General features: G+C 39.3%; 1 protein-coding gene and 1 long non-coding RNA gene across 2 annotated transcripts in view; both read left to right on the forward strand.

The window, feature by feature from the left end:
- Positions 1 to 11: 11 nt before the first annotated feature.
- On the forward strand, positions 12 to 5,863 carry LOC131199131 (uncharacterized). The gene is made up of 2 exons (XR_009155270.1): positions 12 to 1,209; positions 2,830 to 5,863. It is a non-coding gene; the product is annotated as an uncharacterized LOC131199131 (long non-coding RNA).
- An 8,332-nt stretch (positions 5,864 to 14,195) lies between these two features.
- DYRK1A (dual specificity tyrosine phosphorylation regulated kinase 1A) overlaps positions 14,196 to 16,158 on the forward strand; it is a 172,690-nt gene continuing 170,727 nt past the window's right edge. The window contains exon 1 of the mRNA XM_058184530.1: positions 14,196 to 14,862. The gene's annotated coding sequence lies outside the window, so the exon portion shown is untranslated. The remainder of the gene's footprint in view (positions 14,863 to 16,158) is intronic.

Consider the following 16,158-nt stretch of genomic DNA (forward strand, 5'->3'; position numbering starts at 1 on the left):
GAAACGATTAATAGTAGTGCAGATTCAGTAAATAGTCTGACAGTGTTGAGGGAATTATTTGTTTAGCAGAGTGATGGCCTTCGGGAAAAAACTGTTCTTGTGTCTAGTTGTTCTGGTGTGCAGTGCTCTATAGCGTCGTTTTGAGGGTAGGAGTTGAAACAGTTTATGTCCAGGATGCGAGGGGTCTGTAAATATTTTCACGGCCCTCTTCTTGATTCGTGCAGTATACAGGTCCTCAATGGAAGGCAAGTTGGTAGCAATTATTTTTTCTGCAGTTCTAATTATCCTCTGAAGTCTGTGTTTTTCTTGTTGGGTTGCAGAACCGAACCAGACAGTTATAGAGGTGCAAATGACAGACTCAATAATTCCTCTGTAGAACTGGATCAGCAGCTCCTTGGGCAGTTTGAGCTTACTGAGTTGGCGCAGAAAGAACATTCTTTGTTGTCCTTTTTTAATGATGTTTTTGATGTTAGCTGTCCATTTGAGATCTTGCGATATGATAGAACCCAAAAATTTGAAGTGGGTGGCGACTGGTGTAGTTTTTTGTCTGCTAAAAACCGTACTTATTTTTTTTTTTATCAAAAGCAAACCGGGAGCCCATGCTAAGACCATGACACTTTTGGATTCTAATAGTGGCTATCAGAATAACAATATCGTAGAATCTATTTAAAAGCGGGTCTATTGAAAACAGATCGCTTCGTCAGTAATGGTGGGCAGGATTACGCTGTAAAAGGCTATAGCTGCTGCCTTAGACGGATTTACCTAGAAGCAACCTTTGTGACGCGGGCTATTTCATGCAGAAAGGAACCTAAAGGAAACATTTGTTTTAAAATTCTTTTAAGGGATTTGAGAATATCCCTTTGCCTTTGTTTTTTCAAGAAATCTGATTGGATTCATTCCTATATTTTATTGTAAATTTCTGAAAAGACCTTTTCTGGATGATTGACAGAAATGAATTTTAGGCTTTTGCTGTTCTTTGTGCATTTATTCCTAATCCACTGGTAGCAGCATGTATACAGGTAGTCCTCGGTTTACGTTTGTTTAATGACCAAAGTTATAACAGGACTGAAAAAGTGATTTATGACTATTTTTCATACTTACAACTGTTGCTGTATCCCCATGGTCACATGATCAAAATTCAGATGTTTGGCAGCTGACTCATTTATGATGGTGGCAGTGTCCTGGGGTTACCGTATGTAATCACCATTGGTGACCTGACAAGCAAAGTCAATGGAGAAGTCAGATTCACTTAACAACCATGTCACTAGCTTAAAAACTGCAATGATTCACTTAACAACTGTAACAAGAAAGGTCGTAAAATTAATTTAACAGATAGCTCACTCAGTAACAGAAATTTTGGGCTCAATTGCAGTCATAAGTCAAGCACTACCTGTGTAACTTTTTAACAGTGATAGGACATATTCTAGCAATATCGAATATAAATTAGAAGATATGTTGGACAGTTCAGTGGGAAAAGATGGCTGCTTTAAATTAAATGACTGTTCCAAAATGACAACCAGTTTATGTATTGAAAAAAATGCTAAATGCCTAAATTCCAAATATGTTAAGAGATATTTAGAATAATACTTACTTATTAGACAATATGTATTTTAGTAAGTTCTTGAAACATAGTAATTAATCTTAAGAGTTCAGTAAATATAAGGATGACAGTGCCTTTACTAGCTTTCACATACAAGAAAAAAATATATACTGTTGCTAATGCTGTAAAACTATTTCCTGTCCAAACTCACATCAGTGCATGCTAGCATCTCTAATGGAAGTTATCAGCTAAAAAATCAGAAAACTTAAATTACAGACCCTGTAATAAACCACACAAAATGTATAATAAGCTCACAGAAAGGATCCTGCTAGGTCAGCCAAAGCTTATCAGGCACAATGTTTGCCACAGTTGGGCATAGATAAGCAAATGATTTGCTTTGAGATCTAGTGTTAATAATTTTTTAAAGAAATCTATCTTGAACAGCAGCCATCTTTGATAGTTTTCTAAGCTACATTTATCCTATGTCACTTCCTTATTTTTAGATAGCATTGTTATAGTGAATTAAAAACTTGAGGAACCATGGATAAGGTTAGAGAGAGATTTTCTGTTCCTGTTTCATACATGGTCTGGATACAATGAGTAGGTCATAAATTACAATAGTATTAGGGTAGCAGGGAAGAAAGGCTACATCCTTGGTTTTTCAGAGTATCTTTTTTTAGTATAAATTTGGGTTGCAAAAATTTGGAGGATGGTAGAGATTTGCTGCCATCTAGTAGTCTCCTGGATTTTTTCAGTCCAGGTCTGGTAAACTATACTCAAGCCTCCCATTACTAGATATCATGAGAAAGAGATAACTTTAAAGTTAAGATTTTTGTTTGACACAATAGCCTGAATACTATGTTTTAGTCCTTTAGCCATATAAACATCATTGGTGTTTAGAATAATGCCCACAGATTTTTTTCTGTTGTAAGAAATGACTGGTAGGATAGACCATACCCGCACATCAATTTAACTCTTTCCTGTAATGGGAACAGGGAAAACAGCCTTCTCTTTAGTTCAACTACCATTATATTTGACAGGTCAGAATGGATTAAATGTAATTAATATTCATTATAGTGTTTTAAACTCAGGATTTTGAAATCATTTAATAAAGCTATTGGTCTACAAATAGAATAATATATTGGATACAAATATGTTGCCCAATCTTCCAATCTGAAGTAGTTTAACTCATGAGACAAAATATTAGTTGAATTGTAAAATCCATTCAGAAAACTAATAAGCAAAACTATTATAAAATAGATGTAAAATAAAGAAGGTTCTCACCAAAGCAGAATAAAATCGAACTGTTATTGGCTAATAGTTGTCCTATGCATTTTGTTCAAAGATAGTACTTTTCAAGATGGATGGCATTGCTTAGTGAAACATTGACAACTTCCCAGATTCAGCCTTCAATTTCTCCATCTGCTGAAGGAGCTAGGTCATATGACTGAGCTTCTGCCGTCCCATACTCTATTCACGTCCTCAGAATTCAAAGCATCACAAGGCTTTACCTCTGTTATTTTCATAGATCCTGCCCATGCGAAATGTCCGCATTTCCAAATAGTTGATCATTGAAGAAAAATTGTATCCTTCTCTGCCTGATAGGTAATTAATCCAAGAAACAGCTCTTGCTGACATATTCTTGGTCTTGACAATCTTTGTAGCATATTCATGTGATAAATCTTTTTTAGCTAATGGGCGGAAGGAATAACCTTGAGGAAATGGAAGAAGAGCCCCAATCAATAAAAGAGTCAAATAAAAGAGGGCTGCATGCAGGGCAGAAGTTCTCTAACCTGAATAAGCATCTCAGACCAGACCCACCTAGTTCTCATGAAGTTAAAGGAAGGGAGGGGGAAAGCATATCCAGACTTGCAAGATTCTGTTTATGTAACATTATAATAAAAATACATTAGCATGTATGATTTTGGTTTCCTAGCCTGGTCTACTGTAAAAGGCTGACACATTTCCATATTGCTGAGAGAGAGCTCCCTTGCCAGGGTTCTCACAACATTCTTGTCTTTCTACTTCAGTCTCCTTCCTCTTTATGCCGATGCTGATGTAAGTCTCTTTTTGTTTTAGTGTGTTTTTGAATTCCCCCATAATAGTTTATAATCAGTATTTTACAGCTTAATAGTATTATGCAATCCCAGCTAGTTAGACTGGATTCATACACATAATTTCAATGCCCCCCCACCCGATTTTAAAATGTTTAAAAGTTATAGGATACAGTATCAAAATCTGGGTTAAATAGTTCAATGATTATCAGTAATAAATTGCTTTTTAAACATACTTTCCAAATGTAGCAAGGGCATTAAAATATGAAAACAAAATAAACTAGAGGTTTGAAGTCTGAATAAGAATGAATAAGGTGCTAATAAATGGTTTTTGATCATAATATATCATCTTTACAATTTTAACATTTTGTATTGGATTTACTGAAGTTCTTATTTTATGTTTACATGAACAGATATCTTTGTAATGTAAGCTGTGTTATAACAGAAAGTTATTTACAGCCTTCCTCTTCTTGTTAGCTGGTTATAGAAATTGAAGTAATTTTAGTCACTTTTGGGGGATCATGGTGACTGATAAAAATAAAGCTAAACAGCTTTATCTTCTCAAATAACCTTCTGGCTGAGTTTATTACTCAAATATGGCAGGAGGCAAATAAGCTATCACCAGAAAAAGATCATGTTAGATATACCATAGATTTTAATAACATATATGATATTGGGACTGGAATGGTTACATTTAAAATACAGACCGAATGAAAATACTTGTTTATTGTTATGGTCAAGTGGATCTTCTCATTTAATAACATTATTTCAGAAAAGTTTTGGTAACATGTAATTCATTGTACTTTTCTGGCTGCTTCAAAAATATTAAGGCTGCAGTCTCCAGCTACTACTAGCAAGAGAAAGGTGTTGTTAAGATCATTTTTAAAGTTACCATAGTAATTGAAAATATTTCTGATAAACAGAAAATTAATTGAAGAAGTAAATGGAAACTGCTTGGGAATATAGGTAGTCCTTGACTGATGACTACAATTCAGCCCAAAATTTCTATTGCTAAGTGAGACAGTTGTTAAGTGAATTTTGCCCCTTTTTGTGACTTTTCTTGCCACAGCTGTTAAGTAGATCAATGCAGTTGTTAAGTTAGTAACGTGGCTATTAAGGGAATCTGGTTTCCCATTGACTTTGCTTGTCAGAAGGTTGCAAAAGGTGATCACAAAAACCCAGGACACTGCAACTGTCATAAATATTAGTCAGTTGCCAAGCATCTGACCACAAGGATGCTGCAGTGTGAAAAGGGTCATAAGTCATTTTTTTAGGGCCATTGTAATTTCAAATGATCAGTAAATAAACTGTTGAGGACTGCCTATACTTGAAAAAGATGTGGCAATGTCAGTTTCACTTTTAGCTTTTACCCAGTTTGAACTTTTTAATGCATATTTAGTTTAAATTTTTTCTTTAATATACTGACCAAGAAAATGAAATTACCATGTTATATCAGACTTTTAAAACCACATGCATTAAAGATGCTAAATTATATAATAGTTTTAATTTTGGTTTAATGGTGACTCAAGCTACTATGATTTATAAGCTATGGTTTCTTCTTCTGGATATTATGCAAATGTACCCAGTGAAGGTATATTTAGTAAAACATATGTTAATTAATGTATGGTTTACTACAAAATACAAACCATCTAAGCAATGGCTGATTTAATCACAATTTGTTAAATAAGCAAGAATGATCGTTGCTGAATAGATTGTGCATACCTGCTGAAATCTCATAAATATTTATGAGACATTTTGATTCAGCAAAGAATTAGCTAGCAGAATAAAGACTCATATTTTAATGCGAATTTAATTTAAAATGTTAAAATATCTGCCTTTTATTTCAGCCTTTCAGCCTAACTGTTTATATCAATAACTATGGCTACAGAATAATGAGATTTGTTTGTGGCTTACTATGGTCTATGTATAGTATCTTGCTAATTGGGTCTTGTTCAGAAAATCATTATAAAAATGAAATCATGGTTTAGCACCACACATATAGCCAACTAAAGGGCAATGTGCATATTATTAACTGTCAGCTAGAATGATGCATGAATATATACATAAAGTAATGTGAAGCCATCCAAAATAATTTAAAATAAAATAGTTTATTGTGGACATAAATGTAGACAATTTAGAATGATATTTTTAACAATGTTAACAAATGTTTATAAGTATTACAATATTGTGATTGATCCCCCTAAATTCTATATATTCCTGATTTCTTTTGTTTCTTAATTATATTTAGAATAAAAACATCGATAAACTAGTTTTGCATGTCTCCCATCATTCATAATTTTTTATTTACACATACTATAGTCTTTGTTAATATATTTTCTTGCAGAATGATCTAAGTAAACATTTTGTTCTGAGCTACCCAAAATAATTCAAAAATAAAAAGATAAAATATTAGTATTTTTAACAAGAAATAAATATCCTAAATGAACTTCATTGCTTGAACCTTCATGAAATCCAGGCATTATTATGCTATAAATCTGGGTTCCTTAGTAAATGGATAATATCTAGTATGGCTGTTTTGCCTGTTTTAGCTGCTGTTTCAACAGTATTTGGGCAGCCGGCTGCTCTTGCAAAAAAAAATCCACAGCTGAATGGAATACTCCTCCCTCAGGTTCTCTGGTGAAACTCTAGTCTGCATGCCATACAAGGCTTGAAAGGGGGAGAGGTCATAGCAATTGATGTGTGGCGAGAGTTATTATATAAAATTCTGCCAAGGGTAGTAATGAGGGCCAGTTGCTCTTTGCTATAGATACAGTTAACATCTTAAGCATTGTTGCAAGAATTGGTTAATTTTTCCTGCCTTCCCATTCATAGCATGGTGGTAGGCTGAAGACAAGTTGGAACGTTCAAAAATTGGAACAGCGCCCTCCAAAATCTGGAAGCAAATTGACTTCTGTCAATTTGATACAATGATTTTGTGATGAAAGACATGATCTAAAAAGACCTGAACTATTTCCTTGGCAGTGGGCAATCCTGTTCAAAGGATGAAATGACCCATTTTTGTGAAAAAAAATCACTATGATTAGTATGGATCTGAAGCTGTGGATTGGACCAGATAAATCAGTAATAAAATCCAGAGACTTATGCCAAGAATGGAGAGGCATAGGGTTGTAACAGCCCTGCTGACTTCTGATGGTGGAACTTAGCCCTTCTGAGGTGTAGCAAAAGGCTATATATCTTTTGATATCTGCCCCCATTTTAGGCCACCAAAAGTCTTTTAACATTCTGTGCGATGTTTTGAATGCTCCCTCATGCCCTGCTCTCTCGTTATTGTGGCAACGCTGCAAAATTTCTGTCAAATGTGGCAGTACCACTATTTTGCCTTGTACTTCAATGCCTGTCTCTCCACCAAATATAGGAATATAGTATTTGGTGGGTGCCCCGGAGGTCATCCATCTGAGCTTTCAAGAATTGGTCTAGTGATTGCTATCCCTTAATCCTGGTGGTTGTGTTGCCCCAACACTTCAGTCATCATTTGCAGAAGTACACATCAGAAATTAAAAGCTGTAAAATGCTTGCAGCTACTGGAGCTTGGTACACTAGTAAGTATTCCAGTTTATGGAACAGTATATCTGGCATCAGATTTTTTGAACCTGGGAAAATACTGGATGCAAAACTCAAAGTGAGAGAAAAACTGGCTCTATCGCACTTCCCTGGTGAAAATTACTTGGTTTTAAAAAAAATTAAGATTTTTATGATTGATCTATGGATCAACATACTGCTTCAAAAAAACCTCTCCATTATTTAAAAACTGACTTGATTGCTAATAGTTCTTTCTAAAAATCTCAGTTTCTTTCTGGAGCAGTCAAAGCCCTTGAGAAAAATGCAGTTCCCCTCTCCCAGTGCTTCTTGTAAGATAATGGTTCTGAGAACCACATCAGAGGCATCAATCTGAATGGGTTAAGGTGTTGAAGGTGGGGTGAGGCACAAAAAGTTGTTTTAACTCCTTAAATGCTGTTTGCTGGGCATTTATCGAAACAAACTTTCTGCGAAGAGTGGGATGTGGTATAAACTTTCTGTACACATTTGCAAAGCCTAAGAAATTCTGAATGTCCTTTGCTGTGCAGGGAACACTACTTGCATTTTCTGGGTATCCATTTGAACTCCATATGTGGAAATGCACTAACCCAAGAAATCTAGCTGTTTCAACTCAAAAGCAATTGTTGTAATTTAGTAAAAAGGTGGTTTTCCCTCAGTCTATTCAAGACACCCTGTACATGGTGGTCATGCTGAGATTTGTTTTCAGAGTATATCAGGATGTCTTTCAGGTAATAGCAATAGTACTTAGACTTATATACCGCTTCATAGTGCTTTACACCCCTTTCTAAGCAGTTTACAAATGTCAGCATATTGCCTCCCAACAATCTAGGTCCTCATTTTACAGACTTCGAAAGAATGGAAGACTGAGTCAACTGTGAGACAGTCAGAATTGAGCTGCTGGCAGTTGGCAGAATTAGCCTGCAGTAGCCTGAAATATTGTATTCTAACCACTGCATCACAACAGCTCTTAAAGTACCATAAACTTGTCAATCACATCACTTCTTCCTGCCCATGGGGTAGGGTCAAAGCAACAAATTTTTTAAATTTCTTGTTGGAGAAATCTTTCTTAATCTTTCAATAGCCTTTCCTGTGAACTTTTGTGAGAGAGGCTATTGTCATTTTTCTGATTCTGGGCTGTGTGTTCATATGGTATTCTGCTGCACCCTGGCTGGGGAGGGGTCCTTGCTTGATACCATATAGCCATATTCTCCACAGTAAAAACAGAGTACCAAGTCTTTGCACCTATCTTTCTTCTGTGGTGGTTAATTTCTTGTTCTCCCTATTTGGAGAGGGCTCCTCTCCTTCCTGCTTGGTCCCATTGGCATCATATATATATAACACCATCCAGGACCTCTCAGCTTTTTCTAATAGAGCATTTCCAAAGTAGAGTCCAATTTCCTAAGTAGGGCATGAACTCTCCTTTGCTACATGCATTCAACTCTCTATTAAGAATGTTTTAATATGGATATTTGCACTGACATGATTCTAATATTTTAGTTGCATGCAGTTCTTTGGATTGGAATATTAGTTGTACAAAAAAATAGTAGCCAGATTTGAAATAAATTTTGATTTTTCTCTGTGAATTAAAAATGTTTTCCACCTAAAAAGGCATGTATGAGACTTCAACATTCAGTAATTAACTCTAAATATATCTTAGTATTATTTGGGTTTACATCCTGTCCTCAGGATTTTTTAAATTTATCACCTTCTATAATGTGGTTCTTTTTAACTTTTTCTTATATTTTCTTATATAATTATGTGTCAAATTGCAAATGTTGAGTTTTGGAATAATATTCTGATAAAATTCAGCATGTGAATGTAGTCCAAAATATCCAGAATGAATTAAATTGTTTACAATAGGCTATGTTCTAGATACTTTACAAGATTTTGTTTACCTATAAATAAATTAGTGGTGGGTTGGTCCCGGTTTGGGCCGGTTCTTGCGAACCGGTAGTGAAAGTGGTGGGAGGCTCCACCCACCCGCCTGGATGTCAATATGGATAATCTGCGCATGCGGAGAAGCTTTTCGGGAATGCACGCTCCCATTGAGAACTGGTAGTAAAGGTAAGTAGAACCCACCCCTGGGATAAATTAAGTAGAGTTTATTTACCCACTGTATGCTGCACAACACATTGTACTAGACCGGGGTGTCAAACTCAGGTCGTCATGGTGGCGTCATGTGATGTATCAGGACTTTTTTCCCCTTTGCTAAACCATGTGTGACTGGCCAGCTAGTAACGCATCCAGCCTGCAGGCCGGGAGTTTGACAGCTCTGTACTAGACACTGATTGCATTGGCTGACTTCATCCAGCATCCTAGGTTAAAATGTGATTGGTTACTCAAGACTGTATACCAGCCAGAAAGAGGTTGGGTGGAATCTGGTGAGTGTCCAAGCCATTGTACTGATCCAGAGCATCCAGGCATATATTTATTTATTTATTTATTTATTTAATCAAATTTTTATACCGCCCTATCTCCTGAAGGACTCAGGGCGGTTTACAGCCCGATAAAAATACAAATATAATACAAGGTAAAACACTAAATTAAAAAACTTATTTAAATAGGCCAAAATTTAAAATTACAATTAAAATGATACAAACCCCATTAAAATTAAATTTGAAATTAAAATTTTAGTCCAGTCCTGCACAGATAAATAGATGTGTTTTAAGCTTGCGGCGGAAGATTCGAAGGTCAGGAAGTTGGCGGAGTCCTGGGGGAAGTTCATTCCAGAGGGTGGGAGCCGCCACAGAGAAGGCCCTTCCCCTGGGTGTCGCCAGTCGGCACTGCCTGGCAGACGGCACCCTAAGGAGTCCCTCCCTGTGAGAGCGCACGGGTCGGTGGGAGGCAATCGGTGGCAGTAGACGGTCCCGTAAGTAGCCCGGCCCTAAGCCATGGAGCGCTTTGAAGATGGTTATCAAAACCTTGAAGCACACCCGGAAGGCTACAGGCAGCCAGTGCAGTCTGCGCAGGAGTGGTGTCACATGGGAGCCACGAGGGGCTCCCTCTATCACCCGCGCAGCCACATTCTGGACTAACTGGAGCCTCCGGGTGCTCCTCAAGGGAAGCCCCATGTAGAGAGCATTGCAGTAATCCAGGCGAGATATCATGAGAGCATGAGTGACCGTGCATAGGGCATCCCGGTCCAGGAAGGCGCAACTGGTGAACCAGGCGAACCTGGTAAAAGGCTCTCCTGGAGACATCTTATATCAGTAAGATGACTCCCAAAATGAACTGCTGAGAGAATGCTAAAGGCAGCAGCACACATGGAAGGAGGATCCAATAGAAATTTCATGTCAAGACAAGACCCAGCATGGGATGTACATCAATAAATAGCTAAGGTGACTGACATTGGGACATCCTACTAGTGGCTGTAAAGGGTCAGACAAAAAAGACACTTTAATAGCAGCACAGGATCAGGCACTCAGCAACCAGATCCATAGCACAAGAGTCACATTAGTTAGAAACCATGAATTGGTGGTTCAGAGATAGAATTCTCATCTGCCACATTAGATAGGACCTGAAATGAAGACTATGCAGAACAGCGTCAGAGACAGTCCAACAGTGGCAGGGTATAAGATACATGCAGGAACAGAATATACTGAACGGAACAACCAAATATGTGGCATTGTGTACAGGTACATCTGTACAGTGTATGGGTTAGATCCTCCCAAGCCCAGTTGGGAGATTGTACAGAATGTCATGGATAACAGAGCTAAGATCCTGTGGGAGTTCCATATTCAGATGGACAGGTAGGTAATAACCCAATGAATCAGACACTCTGGTAGTATACAAGGAGCAGAAGACAGTGGTGGTGATAGATGTAGCTGGTGCCAAGTATAGCAACATCAGGAAGAAAAATACGGGAAGCTGGAAAAGTACTGGGGCCTGAAGGAGAAACTAAAGAACATGTATACACTAAAGCCCGAAGTGGTGCTAGTGGTGGTAGGACCACTCGGGGCTGTGACCCCTAAGCTGGGAGAGTGGCTCCAACAAATCCCACAAACATCAAAGCTGCTTGTCCAAAAAAGTGCAGTGCTGGGAACAGCTAAGATGCTTTACAGAGCCCGCAAACTCTCAGGCCTCTGGTAAAGAACTCAAGATTGAAAAGACACATATCACCCACAAGGGATGAGAAAAGGAATTTTTTATTTGGATTGCATGAATTTCCTATATAGCAATATTTTTATTATGATTTGCTTGTAGTAACCAGCCTGTCACATGGTTAGAAAGTATCTAACGTTACCATTATTAAGAATGTTAATAATAGAGACTGAACTCAGCACAAACGCATGTATACATTCAAATGTATCCACAATTCCCAAAAATATAGTAATACTAACACATTAGGTTAAATATAAACTTATAACAAGGTAGACATGCAATATTGTAGATGAAGAATCCACTTTATAGCAGACTGGATAGAATTTGCTCCTCTCCATAATACTCCATTCCATTTCCTCCGTCAGTACTGTAATCAGTCAGCATTCTGTAATCATTCTGTATTGTCAGTCACCATTGGGATGTTTTTGGAGTTCTTCCTCTAGGAAACATTTGCATGCTTTTAGTGCACTGTTGTTTTAATGTATTCATAACTGGAAATCCATGTTTTAACAACTGATCTCTCCTTTTCAAAGCAACCATTCATACGTTTCAGCATGAATGGAAGCTGCATTGGTCTGTCTAGTGGCTGACTTGGGAACGGGATGCCCCAGTAAAGCTCCTAGGCATGAGATGCCCTGGTGGAGCTCCTAGACGTGGGATGGAAACTGTATTGTTGCCCTGGCTGATAACCTGTCTTAGGATAGGGATGGAAGGAATGTACTCCTCATCCTTTTGGATTTTTTCAAGGCATCCTTCTGGACAACCTATTAGGGTTACAATTGGGCACATTGCTTTAGTTTTTACTGCTCCTGTCTAGAGTCAGTTAGTGATAATAGGGAGGAAGTCATACTATGTGTTTGGTCATTTGTAGATGCTACAGTGTTACCTTTTTCTCTGCCTCCATGTAATTTCTACATAAAGCCACTGGAGGTGGCTCAGGGTGAAGTATCCTTGGTATGCCAATAGCCAATTACACATTGCCACTCTCGGCTGCAATGATCAACTGTCTAGATCAGGAGTGTCAAATTAGCAGCCCCCAGCTGGATGCATCATGTGCAGGCCATGCCCACCCCGGCTCCACAAAGACAAAAAACGCAATAATATGTCACCTGACGCAATCGAATTTGACACCCTTGAAGTCTAGAAGTTGTTAGGGAATGGGTGGAGATAAACAAACTGAATTTGAATCCCAGCAAGACCAAACTGTTGTTAGTTCAGAAACCTTCTAGCATGTAGCCTGCCAAAATGATAACTCAGCATGGGGAAACACACCCCACAAAAGAACATCCACACCTGGGTTGTCTGCCTAAATTAACAGCTAGTATACCAGCTGAAGCTCTTCTTGAAGTATAATTGATAAATATCACTGATAAATATCTTAATCACCACTGAAGCTGAGTATTGCAATGTGCTTTAAATTGGGCTAAAATTTAAAACTATAAAGAAGTCACAACTGGTGCAAATGCAACATTCCATCTATTAGTGGGTGCCCTATATAACTGGTTTTGCGAAAACTACACTGGCTACCATAAGGCTTCCAAGTACAAAATGCTGGTTTTGACCAACCATAAAGTACTTTATGGCTTGGCCTGCAAGTATTTATGGGGTTGCCTATTTCAGATAGAACTAACTCACCTATTCTGAAAGGATAAAGTTGAGTGTCTCCCCCCCCCCCACAGGTGAGATAAGAGAAGTGGGGTTTGAAGTTCCATTTTTCTAGCTCCCTTCTGTATTATAGAACTTACCTCTGAATATTCAAATGATGTCCTTCCTAACATTTTTTGGGAAATTGTCAAAAGTTGTTTTGTTGGGGATATGTTTTTGTGGTTTTATATTAGTAACCTGCAAGGACTTTTTGTTAAGCCAGCAATATAGAGATACCATAAATTAAGACAGCCAATTAGAGCAGAAATTAGAAGTGTGGTCTTCGGGTTGATGCTGGATTTCAAAACCTCTCACCATATTGTCCATGCTGGCTGTGGTTAATAACTTTTGTTAACAAAAGTTATGTGCTCGAGAGACATGAAGTATCTGTAGAATTATTTGCACATAAAAATAAAAAGTTCAATGATGAATTCCAGTTGTAATCACTGATGCATCTTCCAGACATTCCCAAGTTTTGTACCATTATCAGTTGATCTCTTGCAAGCCTGAAGTTTATAACAGAAATTATATTGGTCTCCAGCAAAAATATAGATACCTAGAGTCTCAGTGCCAGGCAATCATTCGTTTGCACTTGTATAACAGAAATTGACCATCATGAACAGCGGGACGCAATCCTGCATGTTGGATTTACTTAAGTGGTAGTCATACAGACAGAAAAGATTGCAATCTCCTGCTCCGGACTTGATCTACACGTACGACGGATATTTGTGCCTGAAGCTATTTTGACTGCTTCCCACCATCTACATCCATAACAAATCCAAAGCAAGACGAAAAAAGGTAGCATCTATTGCTTGCGTGGAACAGGTTCAGTTCTAACCTTGGAGCATTCTTTCCAGATTAATATTGAAAAGACTAAGTCCTCCTCATTCAGTCCATTCCGAAAGAAATCCACTTAGATGACGGAAACTAGCGACCGCGTTCTTCCATCAAGGGCTAATGACCACGAAAGAAACCCGTCTCGGAATTTATATCACAGAATTGGGAACGGAATGAAGCAGCAGTCGCCAAGGCGACCAAGCTCCGCCTTCGGCCATGCCTTTCTCTCATCTCTTCTCAGCACGGATTCCCGCCTGGCATGGGCGGGACTCTTGTGGAGTGATTGACAGTTGCTATAGTAACAGGCTCTTCTCGTCGCCATTTTGTCAGTTGGGCTTTTTTAAAAATATTTTTTCTTCCCGCCCGAATTATAACTTTACGTGGATTATTTTTCCTTCGGATTTCGGTGGCGGAGGGGTATCTTCCCTTTGGACAGTTGCACCTGGACGAAGCGGGACGACTCCGGGTGCGCTCGTGTGCGGTCTGAAGTGATCCGAAGCGCAGTTCCTGAGAAGCCGGCTCGGCGGCGGCGCTCAGAAGGGGGAGGAGAGCAGGCGGCTGGCTGGCTGGCAGCAAGCAAGCAGGGAGGGGGCGCGAGTGAGTTCCCGGGGGCTCTGTTCGGCGCTGCGCCGCGTTCCCCTCTCGCCCGTGCCGCTCTGACTCTCTCCGCTCTCCCTGGCCTGGGCTCAAGCAGCAGCTGAAGTCGCCACCACCGAGCTCTGCCCGTGCCCCGCTGCCGATCGCTGCGCAGGTTTGGAACGCGCGCCATTTTGTGAGCGATAGAAAATCTGCCCGGCCAGGAAACGCCGCGGATCCGCCCGCCGGGCCGGGCTGCCCTCCTCCAGGACAGGGAGGTGCGCGATTGGCTCCGCTTCGGGGCCAAGGCCCTGCTCCCTTTTGCACGGGCCCCGAGCGTATCGGGCGAAGTGATCCACGCCGGGTGGGAAAAACTGCGGAGAGGCTGCTGGGTTGGGCCGCTGGCTGAGGAGGGTAATGAACTGAGCCCACCCGCCGCTGCCGCCACTCACTCCCCTCCTGAATCCCGAGACAGGAGGGAGGCCTTGGTCAGCACAGGACAACTGCGGCAGCCCGGACAGTAACCAGAGGCGGCCACCGCCCCGATATACGGTAAGTGGTAGAGCTTCTAGCAGTGGGCCGCCGGCTCAATGGCATTGGGAGAGAGGGGCCGCTGCCATCTTGAGGAGGGAGCCTGGGCCGCTTCGGTGGTTAGGCAAACGAGGAGGCCGACCTAGCGGAGGGAAAAGCAGACACCGGTTTCTTGTACCCTTTTATTCCCGGTTAGCTTTGCAGGGAAGTTCTGTTCTAAGTTGTGAAGGTGAGGCTGAGGCCTTTTCCCACCTGGGTAATGGATTGGTTCTGGTAACTCGGCGTTGCTCTTACCTGGCCCAAGGTGGAGGAGGAGGAGGAAGAAGTTCTGGTCTTTCCGCAACCTCTCGGGCAGGTAGGCAGAAAAATCGGCAGGTTTGAATTAGCACCTGTTATAAGAAGAGACGAATGTAGGGACTAGTCTGTTAACCTTCTAGGTACTGGTATAATCACGGCAAGTCTTCTATTTTTATTCATCTAGGGTCATTGCAGTATATACATATTGTAGAATCTTGTCACAGGAAGGTCTTCATTTTAATATAAAAATAACTAAAAATAAAATAGATTTAGTATCAAATATCAGCTAAAAAGAGAATTTCAATAGAATAAATGCATTCAATTGATTTCTAAAGTACATTTTATCTTGAGCTACACCTACTCAGAGATAAGCATTGATTTCTACAGAATTCTGTAATAAGACTGGACATTCCAGTCAAATCAGATTATTTCTCCATGGAGACTACGTTATTTATTATACTTTCATTAACTTACCAGAAAACACAAAATATACTTTTATCTTCTGTAAACTCTAACTCAATACTCCCATGGTTTTGCCTAACTACATATACTGAATACATTGTTAAACTACACATATTGTTTTATGTAAATTCTATCCCTGGATTCCACATACGCAGAAATTGAACTCATTAAGGATACACTTATCAAGGAGCAAATCCTATTGAAATGACCAAATGAAATTAACATCTGAATACGAACCCTGTACACATAGGACTTGAATATGTCTTGATTTCCAAATCAATTAATCAATTCTTTGATTAGAACAAAAATTGAACCTCTTCCGGTGTAACTTCATAGTAACTGATTAGGACTATGGGAGAGCAGTAAAGAGAATTGATTAGGCCATGTAAAAAGGATTCAATCTCAATTCCAAACAATTGTATGTGTGTAGTTGTTTTCATTCTGAATAATTTGCTAAAAGAAGTTACTGTAGCACAACAATCATTTTATGACATCCTATATTACATTTGTTTGAAAGTAACATTTTAGGATAAGTACATTGCATTGTATTTCTGGTTA

Source organism: Ahaetulla prasina, chromosome 5, assembly GCF_028640845.1.
Source record: "Ahaetulla prasina isolate Xishuangbanna chromosome 5, ASM2864084v1, whole genome shotgun sequence".
NCBI classification, from domain to species: domain Eukaryota; kingdom Metazoa; phylum Chordata; class Lepidosauria; order Squamata; family Colubridae; genus Ahaetulla; species Ahaetulla prasina.